We start from the raw sequence: 10787 nt of genomic DNA on the forward strand, positions 1-10787 counted from the left end.
GCATCTACTACACTCCAGGCAGCATACCAGGCACATTTGAGGGGTTATCTCAATTAAGCCTCTCGGAACAACCCCCCACGGTAGATATCTGGTGAATTTATTTTACAGGTGGGGGAAAACTGAGGTTTAGAGAGATCATCGAGCAACTAGTCCAAGGTAACTGAGTTTAGGGAGCAGGCATTAGAAGGGCCAAATTCTGCATGGTCGGCACAGCTCCCCGTTCCCTGCCCCGGGTGAGACACAGGCTCACTGGGGAGGGAAGAGAGTTGTGGCCAGTGGTATAAGCTGAGGGTCTGTGTGTATAGTGCTCTGGGATACAGGAAGAGAAGGAGGGATTCGTGGTGCTGGGTCAAGACGGGGAGAGTGGTGGGGGGCTGGGGAGATCCAAGATGTTCAGGCAGGACTCTGGAGACCATGACATCCAGCCAACACCTGAAGGATGAGAAGGCTTCTCTGGGCAAGGAACACCCCATGCAGTAGACAAATTCTTTTTTTTTTTTTTTTTTTTTTAAAGATTTTATTTATTTATTTGAGAGAGAGAGAGAGCACAAGCAGAAGGAGAAGCGGGCTCCCTGCTGAGCAAGGAGCCCAATGTGGGACTCGATCCCAGGACCCTGGGGTCATGACCTGAGCCAAAGGCAGACACTCCACCGACCAAGCCACGCAGGCATCCTGAAATAGACAAATTCTGAAGTGTGCAAAGAAAGGGGCGTGTGTTTGCAAACGTGTGAGGAGGGCTTATGGTAAAAGGAAAAGCAGGGAAGGAGGAAGGAGAGGCAGAGACAGGACGTAACCCTGGAAGAGTCACAAAAAAGGGCCTCTAGCACCCAGCTAAGGGGCTTAGACCTTCTCCTGTAGACAGTGGGAAACCATCGGTGGTTCACGAACATGAGCTGGTCTTGGGGAAAGACGTAGGCAACTCTTTCGCCTACAGGTGGGTAACATAGGCCTGGGAAGGCTGTAGAAGCCAGAGAAAGCCCACGCCATCCAAAAGGGCAGCCACTCCTTGGGTTCAATCCACTGTGCACCGAGAACCCGGAGCTCCCAACTTGTTACCGGAAGCTAGAGACGCGGTAGCTGGATTGCAGAAATAGTCCCCCCTTTTTGTAGGTTCGTGCCTTGCACAGTGTGACTTGGTCCCTCTTCCCACCGCAGGTTGGAACCTTCCTCCCCAACCCTGGAGCTGCTCACGGACGTCTCCTCGGCCATAACAGAGCCTGGCTTCTGGGCGCCAGTCCGCCACCCACACACACATCGAGGGACCAGAGACTCAGTAAACGTTTCTGGCTCACCAAACATCCGAAAGGGTTCTGTTCTAAGTTGCTGGGGTCTGGGAAGGGGAGGAAGCCCAAGAACAGGTCACACCCTGTCACACCCGCCCTGTCCTTGCTACAGGAGGCGTGGTCCACCCCCAAGGCCGCTGTGGCCTCAGCCCTCAGTGCCCCCAACTCATGCACAACCACAGGCCCCAATGCCACCATGTCTCCCTCAGCCCCAGCCCCCAGGGCCATAGCTGGGGCTGTGACACCCAAGGGCTCTGAGCCCCAAGCATTTGAATCTAAAATCTCTCCCTTTGGGGTGCCACCTTGTTTGAACACTCTGTGGACCGAACAAGCCCTCGGGCAGGCCGCAGGCCGCCCTCCAGCCTCCAGTGGGCCTACGAAGTTCTTACTGCAGGGCCTGCGTCCTGGGTCAGTGAGGCCCAGGGGCTCCGGGCAGGCTCTCAAGCCAGATCCTACAGCTAGATCTTTCTCTGTCCCCAAGGTCGTGCTGTTGCATGAATTGGAAATACTCTCTCTGGGCAGAGGCCCCTCCAGCAGCCGCGGACAGACACAGCAGGTCAGGGCTGGTCTTAGCGGGAGGTAAGCCCCACTCAACCCCCAGCCAGGGTCTATGGTTTAAGGCGCCATGTGACATACATCAGAACTTGATCAGCCCAAGGTTCCTTCCCCCTCTTCAGCTTTCAAGACCCCACTCCAGTGATGCCTCCTCTGGGAAGTCCTCCCTGATGTCCTCCCTTGACTGAGATTGCTCCTTCGGAAACTCTTAAAGCCCTGGGAGCCCCCTTCTTCAGCTTCTGCCTTGTCCTGGGGGGTCCCTCATCACCTCCCAGTCACCCCCCCACACCATGTGACCAAGGAGGGATGCCCAGCTGCCACCCACATGGGTGTCCACAGGCTCTAGGGCAGGAGTGGGGGGAGAGGCAGTCGTGCCTCTGAAGGAAAGAGGGGTTGCATGGAGGGGTCCTCTGGGAATCTGAATCAAGGGCAACCTAAAGGTGTCCAAGGAGGCTGGCCTCTCTCTCTCCCACTCTGCTTTGCTGCAGGTGGCGTGCCTCGCAAAGGTTCCCCAGGGAGACGGGCATCGCCTACAAGGTGCATGGTGGACACCCCCCACCCCATCCCTTTCCTAGGTCTCCCTCGTAGCTGCTCATCTGCATTCCCACCATAAATCCTCCTCAGAGTCTGGCCCAGAGGCACGTACTCCAGCGAACCTCCACCAGGTGAAGGAAGGGGCTTGTCAACCCCTTCCTGCTGGTCACCGAGCGGGGAAGCAAGGACTAGGCGAGTTTGACGAGCTGGAACAGCACCTGGAGAAAGTTCCAGACTTGGAGACTGACTTGGGCATCCCAGTTGGGGCTCCAGGAGCCTGGATGGGTCTGTGGGTCTCTGGGCTGTGGCGGGGAGGACAGGGGACTGAAGTCAAGCTAAGGGGACGGAGGGAGCTGAAGCCCTGGGGAGCAGAGGGGAGCCAAGTGGCATCTGTGGCTAACCTGGGGGAGGGGGAGGTCGGGGTGGTACTTACAGCAGAGGGATTTTCTGGATTCTTAGAAAAACAATAGCCAGGGCTTGTTGCTGGGACAGAAGGATTGGGGTCACCAGCTGGCTGTTAGGTACCGTGATTGGTTCCTGATGCTTCGGAATTCAAGGACAAGAGGCCCTTGGGGACTCCGGCTGACCCTCAGTCTCCCTAGCCTTCTCCCCAGCCCTCACCCGGGGCCCCACAGTATGTAGGATGTCCCGATTGTCCATTCCCCTCTCCTTCTCACTTTGCTCTTCTTCCCCTGGGGCGTGTGGTGGGGATGAAGTCTTAGAGGTGTTTCTCTGAGACCACACAGGCACAGGAAATAGACAAATCATCTCAAAGCCATGGGCTTCTTGTCCTTTGCCTGGGCACCTGCTGAAGGCAATTGCTTGCTAGGCATAGAGTGGGGTACAGGCCTGGGCTTGGGTGAGGAAGGGGGACATTCTGGGTGGGGGCTGGTGGAATAAGGCCATCCCTGAAGGTAAGGGACCAACAACCCCGAGTCCTGGGATCTCAGAAAGGTGTGACAGAGGCATCCCCGGGTTCCCATTGCCCTCAGGGCACAATCCAACTCCTTAGCTCAGCCAAACAGCATCATCTGGCCCCACAACCCCCCCACCCAACTTCATCTACCTTTATTTCCACAATGAACCCTTCCAGCCATTGGGGTGCAAGCAACAGGAAGATATCCTGACTAACTTAAGGGCAATGGGGGTCATTGGGGGTAACACCAAGCAAGAGGCTCACAAGCGAAGCAGGGGTCAAGATGGGGATACCAGTCCATGAGGCCCCACAGCCAGCATGCTTGGGCTGCCAGAATTCTCTATATTTTTCTGTCACTCAAGATCTCATGGGCATCTCATTGGCTGAGCCTAGATCACAGCCCAGCTATAGGGTAGCCAGAGGAAGGATCTGGCTCAAGAAGGCGTCAAGGACTCACTTGGCTGCTGAAGAGCGAAGGCAAGTGCCCCAGTTTACCGTCTCAGCAACAGTCCTCAGTGGGAAGGACATAATTCCCCCAGAGGAAGAGGGGACACGTGTTTGGTGATCAAACCCACAAATGTCCGTTGTGCCTTTCACTCGCTTTGCAGCAGCCCCAGTGCCCTGCTTTTTGTTCCTCAAATACAAGAAGCTTGCTCCTACCACAGGGCCTTTGCACTTGGCATGTTCTCTACCTAGAACACTCTTCCATCTGTTCTGTACATGTCTGGTTCTGTTTCTTTCTTTCTTTCTTGGAACTCAGATCTAAAGTCTGTTCCCCTCAAAGTCTCCCACCCCACCACCCCTTCTCAAGATTTCCCCATCAGATCATCTCGAGACCATCGTCCAAATATCTTCCCACCAGCCCAAATCACTTTATCTGTGGCCATGTCTGCTTTGTGTTGCCTGTCTCCTTCCACTAGAATGCAGGCACCATGAAAGCAGTGACTGTAGTTAGTCATTAAGCCTTTACCATGTAAATAAGCAAATAGGAACAAGGAGACCCAGACAAGGGATGGGCAGCCAGGCCAAGGAGGCCCAGAGAGGAGACCGTGATGGCATTCAGGGTGCAGAAGCCAAACTTCGTCCATGCTGGGACACTGGGTATAGGCTGGCTAGGAGGATGGGCTCCACATCAGATTGCCTGGGTAGGTGCTCACTGATTGTGCCTCAGTTTCCTCATCTTGGAAATGAGAATCCCAGATGTGAACTGGGTGACGATTTTATTGCTGAACAAGCCGGGAGAGGCTACAAAAAAAAAAAAAGAGGACTTCCACGGAAGTCCCTTTAAAGGCATGCTTCTCCAACTTCACCTTTACCAGAATTATAATAACCTGGAATGTCGTCAAAAGGTCCTCAAGGAAGCGTCCCTCCTACCCCAAAATTCTGATTCAGTAGCTCTCAAGAGGAATCCCGGAACATTTCCAGGAACAGCCTCCCACGATTTTCAAGTTGAAACCAAGAGATTATAATTGCGCCTTAATGACACTAGATGGAGCAACGAGCCCAGAGAAATGGTCCGACCCAAGCCGCGCAGAGCTCTGTGGCTGCTTTCCCAAGAGTGGCCACCAGATGGCGTAGGCTGCTTACAGAAGGAGCCGCACTGTGTGCCGCGGGGAGAAAAGGCTTCCCTTGCCTTACAGAATGAGATGCAGGAGGGAGACACACACACACCCTTCCCTGCTAAGGTGGGTTTTAGCCGCAGGGAGGAGCCCTGATAATAAATAAACTCGTCTGTTTATTTCAGAGTGATGGATTTGACCCCTGTCCCGATCAGATCAGTGTCCCATCCGCCAATAATCTCTGCAGTTCTTCCCAGGGCAAAGGCTTTGCATTCAGTAGGTGCTCAACAAAGACCTGATCACTTAAACAGATACGCACACATGCACACAGGCCTGCTTGGTGAGCCCCGTGGAAAACAATTAGGTAGTGATCATTTCATTATTAAGTGCCTACTGCATGCAGGCCAGGCACTGTGTTAAGTGTTTAATACACACTAACAGATCCTTCCCCATAGCCCTGAGAGGCGGCTGTTATGATTACTGGACACAGAAGGGGAATGAGGCTCCACGGGGTTAATCACAGTCAGAAAGCCGTGGGCAACCCTCAAGTGTCGTTGCAGAGCAAGAGCTCTGAACCAAGGAGGGCTTCTGGGGGTGAGTTCAGAGCAGGCTCCAAAGTAGGAGAGAGTCAGGGACTAGCAAAGGGAGGGCCTTGAGGGAACACCCCTGAGCAAAGGGGAAACCATTGGGCTGAGAGAGGTGGAGAGGCCGGTGTTCGGCTGCAGAGGTGCTGGAAGGGGGTGGAAGCCAGTGGGGTGGGGAGCCGGCTGATAGAGGACCCAGTGGCTAGGGAGGCAGCTGCTACTACAGGGGAAAGAGTCAATAGACTCAGGTTCCAGTGCTGTGTGTCCTCAAGTCAAGTTTCCTAACTTCCCTGGGCTCCCTTTCCCTCCTATTCACAGCCCAGTCACAGGTTCACTGGGAGGACTGAGTGTAGCCACCTATGAGAAGGTGCCTGCCACAGTTCCCTGTTCAAAGTGAGCCCCCCGGGGTTGCCGCTTTTCTTTCCCTTATCATGTGACCTAAGCAAATCTTTCTCTGTGCCTCAGTTTCCCCCATCTCTCCAGGGTGGCCGGGTAGAGTCGTGGTTGGGGGCAAGGGGTCTGGTGTCAGAGAGCCCCGGGGGTGTCCTGGTGCTGATGTTGGGTGTATGAGGCATCCGGCTGGGGCATGGGGATGGAGGCTATATGATCGAGCATCAACCAGTCATGACTGCTGTTCCAGGAGGAGGACATGGCCTTGGGAGGGCAAGGATGGGGTAATGAACTTCTGCTAAGCCAGTTCCCAAAGTGTTGACCGCTGGCTCCCAGCATATCAGCAGCTGGCGGCACAGGTCCTCTGGTCCAAGGCGGATGCAAGCAGCACATCAGCCTACCCATTGCAGAGGACAGATTACAGGAGTCCTCTCCGCGGCCTCCCTGACACCAAGATCCCCAGACTTCTTGAATGCCTCCAAGCACAGGGAGCTTACTACCTCCTGGTATTCTGTGCTTCTCTTTGCCTGCTCAAGCAATGGCAGGAATGGGGCCCCTTCCTTGCTGATGCCCTCGTGAGGTGTAAATAAAGAATCAGGCGGACAGACCAGCACCATCAAGTCCATAATCCGCATAGTCTCATCCACTGAGGATGTGAACCCCACCCCACCCCCAGCCCCCGGCAGGATCCTGCCTGCATTAGCAGGCTGGTGGCAGACCCTTCCCAGGTACCACATGCATCACCCAGGACGATTTAAGGTACGAATAACAGAAATGCTACTCAAATTGGATTAAGTCTAAAAGGACTCATCAAATGGAAAAATCCAAGGCAAGATTGGTTTCAGGTAAAGCTAGATCTGGGGGTCTCAACGAGTGTCCCCAAGTCTGTGTCTCCTGCTTCCCTTTCCACTCTCAGATAGAAACTTCCACTCTCAGATAGAAACTTCCACTTTCCACTTTCAGATAGAAACTGCCAAGTGGCTCCCGCACCTCGAGGGGACTCGAGGCTCCTCAGGCCTGGCCTGTGCCACACGGGAGGGAGAAGCCCTATCCCGAGCCAAGCTAAGCACACTGTGAACTCAAGAACAGAGCAGAGTGCTGAGCAGGCAGCCAGAGACCACACATCTGGACAAAGACAAAGGCCGAGGCTGTGCTAATGGCACAGGGGAGAGCCAGGGGGGTGTCGTGGCCCGCACGACAAATCGACCAGGAACATGAGAGTAAGAGGATGGTGAAAAGAAATTAAGAGACAAAGAGATGGGGGCAGGAGGAGCACCAAGGGGGTGTCCAACAGTGCCCATTGTATTCAAGGCTGTGAGGCATTATACAGCTAACAGAAACAATCGTAAGAAAAGTATCTATTTTCAGCTGATTTCTAAAGAGTTTGCAACATGCACAGAAAATCCTTCAAGCTTTCCCATTATCTATTTCCCAAGCACCAATAGCAGACCTTCTAGCGCCAGATGTACTGACTTCAAAGCCACTCAAGACATAGTTTGTGCAAGCACAGCACCGTCTTACCGTGATGTAGTCTATGGCCCCTGCAAGGGCAGCAGGGACCAGCCAAGAACTTCTGACCCCGGCCAAATCATCTCTATCTGACTAGCAAATGTGTGGGAAGTCACGTAGGTGAGTGCGCAATACAGAGCACAGACCCTTTCTCAGTGCTACTCGACTTGATCGACCTAAGCCTTTTGATCGGCTATTCAGCCTTTAAAGGAGGCGCAAGTCTGGCGTGGTTTGGTCCTCATCTCAAGCCTTATCGTGGCCTCCCATATCTCCCCTTTTCTTTTTAAATAAATCAAGCATATGAATTTTGTGCTTGAGTGTGCAGTCGTCGTTGTCCTGCACGAATCTGTACAATGTACCATATTAAAACAAAAGCAAGTGGGGCGCCTGAGTGGCTCAGTGGGTTAAAGCCTCTGCCTTTGGCCCAGGTCATGATCCCAGGGTCCTGGGATCGAGCCCCGCATCGGGCTCTCTGCTCAGCGGGGAGCCTGCTTCCTCCTCTCTCTCTCTGCCTACTTGTGATCTCTGTCTGTCAAATAAATAAAATTTAAAAAAATTAAAACAAAAGCAAGTAATAAAATGAGGAGTCCAGTAAACAACCAGAAAGAGTGTTACTAGTGCTGCTATTCTTGCTATCAACAGACCCAAAAAACGTTCGATTGCAACTGCATTTTAAGGGCAAACTGGTAACCATAATTAGCATACCAAGGTCCTTCTACTTCCACAGGTAATAACATATATGGAGGTTGTATAGTTATAAACACTATCATGGGACCTGTGCCTGACGAAAGCAGGGACATAGGTAGACAATTTATTAACACACAATGGTCACAATGGGTATTATACAATAGACGTCCCCCTTGGAAAGAGGTGAGAACTATTGATCCCGAGCCCGCTACCAGTAAAAAAGGTCTAGGAACATAGGTCCGCAAAGTCAGATTGAAGTCTTTTGTGGCAGTATAACCATTTCTGGCTATTTGCACTCCAGCTGGTCCCAGGGCAGCCATCAGTTTCCAGAGTTCTGCATGAAACATCCCTCTGGCTGTAAGGGGGAGACGTCTTCTTCTCCTCCGCTGATTTCTCTGACTCAGGGTCAGTGTTGCAATTCGTTGCCGCAGGGGCGAGGAGTCGGCACCATCTCTCTGGTATCCAGCGTGCGGTGTCCTCATCCTGTGGAAGAACACAAACCAAACCGCGTCCTCTGCGGAGGACAGGGTCAGGACCCTTCCAAGTGCCCATCAGGGGGTCTTTCCACCTAGCCTAAGGAAGAGGAGAAAAGTCTGGATGCCAAAAGCGTTCAGCTGCTGTGCGACCTATATCATCGACATTCAAAAAATTTAAAACATAAAGAGTTAAAATTAAATGCATATGAGGAGAGTATTTCATTGTTCCCTGTAGTATCTCCCCCTCTTTTAATTTTTTGAGGTAAGATTTAAGGGTATCATTAGCTTTTTTGACAATGGCTTGTCCTTGTGAATTATAGGGGATGTCCACTGAATGTTCTGATTTGTTTGTAAATAAATATTTTTACATTTTGTAAGTTACAGACATCTTAAGAAAAAAAATATCCCTAGTCTGGAAGAGCAAACATTAGAGACTCAACAATGTTTAAAATAAGACAAAGTATTAAGAGACACAACACTATAATCTTTTAGTTTATTTAGTTCTATGTTACTAAATCTGGTTTAGTCCGAATGTAGTAGCCCTTACTTCTGTAAATTTTTACCCATTTTAGTTCCCAGGATTTTAACATATCAAAGACCTGTATTTGTCCTGAAATTTTTCCCATATGAATTTTTTTTAAGGCGAATGTATCTTACAAGAGAACTAAAACAATTATAAATGACAAAACTCAGAATAGATATGGTTAATTTATCAGGTGATGACTTTATCAAAATATTAAAACTTAGGAAATGTATAGAACTCTTAGAGTAGTTACAGCATTTATCCAAATGTAACCCAAGGTTTATTATTGGTTTAGTAGTACTTACTGAGTATTTTAGTATACCAAGGGAAAGCCTTATGAGTCAAAGAGATCTTATTTATAATTTAAATCTTGTCGGCAATTGTTAAAACCTTAGAAAGTTTTAAAATGCATACCTAAATATAATTAGGGATGTTAAACATCTGATAAAACAAAACATAGAAACTGGGTTTTTTGGGCAGGCAAAGAGAAAACCATAACAGATTAATTAACCTAAGAAAACTTTGCCCTTCTAAACAGAGAGACAACCAGCTTTTCTATATCAGTGTCTTTTCTTTTATTATTATTAAGCATGTAGTCTTAAGAGAGTGGGTTTACTGGGTTTCCCTCCCATCATGAATGATGCCGCAGACAAAGGGAGGAGGATCCTTTAGATGTTGTCCTGACCATGCCTAAAGTTCCCTTCCTGAAGATTTCCCCTCACAAACCTTCTACAACTTGCTTTTGTATTCAGGCTTTGTCCCAAGTCATTTTCTTCCAAACAACCTTTCATTTAAGACAAAATTACCTTCTTTTACTTTTAACAAAATGCGATCTCATTCCTTAAATCGTTCTTACATATTTCTTACTTTCTACATATAGGGTTGCTTTCCTCATTTCCACCAGCCTTACAGTTAGCAGAATTTTGCACTCTTAGAAATATCTTAATCTTTAGTGAAGACAAAATATAAACCAATTGTGAACAGTTACAACAGAATTTTTTAGAAGGCAAATTATGAAACAGTTAAGTATAAAACATGTTTATTCTTAGTTTCTTTGTAGTAAGAAGTCAAAAGCATAAACCTATATCAAGTACTTAATGTTTAGTATTTTATTTTATTTGGTTAAGGCCTAGATGTTCATAATTTAATTCTATTTGTTACCCAAAGGCACTCCATCCTCAGAGGCGTTTAAAGGGTCTGATTGTGAACCAGTGAGACCAGCGATTAACTTAGGAGAGGGAGGAGGAATATCTGTGTCCCAGGGCTCATTTATATCCTCATGCTCATCTACTACCAAATCACAGGGGGAATCCCGAGAGGCTATAGATATTAAATCTATAGAGTGTTGCGGATCTAAAACCTCCCAAATATCCTCCCAAATTTTCATTGTTCCTTTAGGGCAAGCACATGACCCCCTAATTTTTAATTGATTTTTAATCTTTTGCCCCACTTTTTGCCATGCATCTAAACTTACAATTCCTTCCTTTGGGAACCACGGACATAACACTGAAACAGTTTCAAAGAACTGCTGCAAGGTTCGTTTAGTCACCTTGGACCCCTGCTTTTTCATTAGGGCCTGCAATGCTGTCAAAAAGAAAGTTTGTTGCGCTGACGGACCTTGCCCCATGTTATTTTACTCCTGTTGTGGCCCTGAAAAACCGGGCTCCTCTTACCTGGCTTTGGTAACTACTTACCTATAAGCGTGCACCTCCTGAAGGTGCTCAAGTCCCTGTTTGGGCGCCACTTGTCATGGCCGGCGCGACAAATCGAC

General features: G+C 49.6%; 1 long non-coding RNA gene across 1 annotated transcript; it reads right to left on the reverse strand.

Annotated features, from left to right (window-relative positions):
* Positions 1-8354: 8354 nt before the first annotated feature.
* LOC116579961 lies at positions 8355-10787 on the reverse strand. Its single transcript, XR_004281480.1, has 2 exons — positions 10711-10787; positions 8355-8500 (listed from the first exon to the last, which is right to left on the reverse strand). It is a non-coding gene; the product is annotated as an uncharacterized LOC116579961 (long non-coding RNA).

Source organism: Mustela erminea, chromosome 19 (genome assembly GCF_009829155.1).
Source record: "Mustela erminea isolate mMusErm1 chromosome 19, mMusErm1.Pri, whole genome shotgun sequence".
NCBI lineage: Eukaryota > Metazoa > Chordata > Mammalia > Carnivora > Mustelidae > Mustela > Mustela erminea.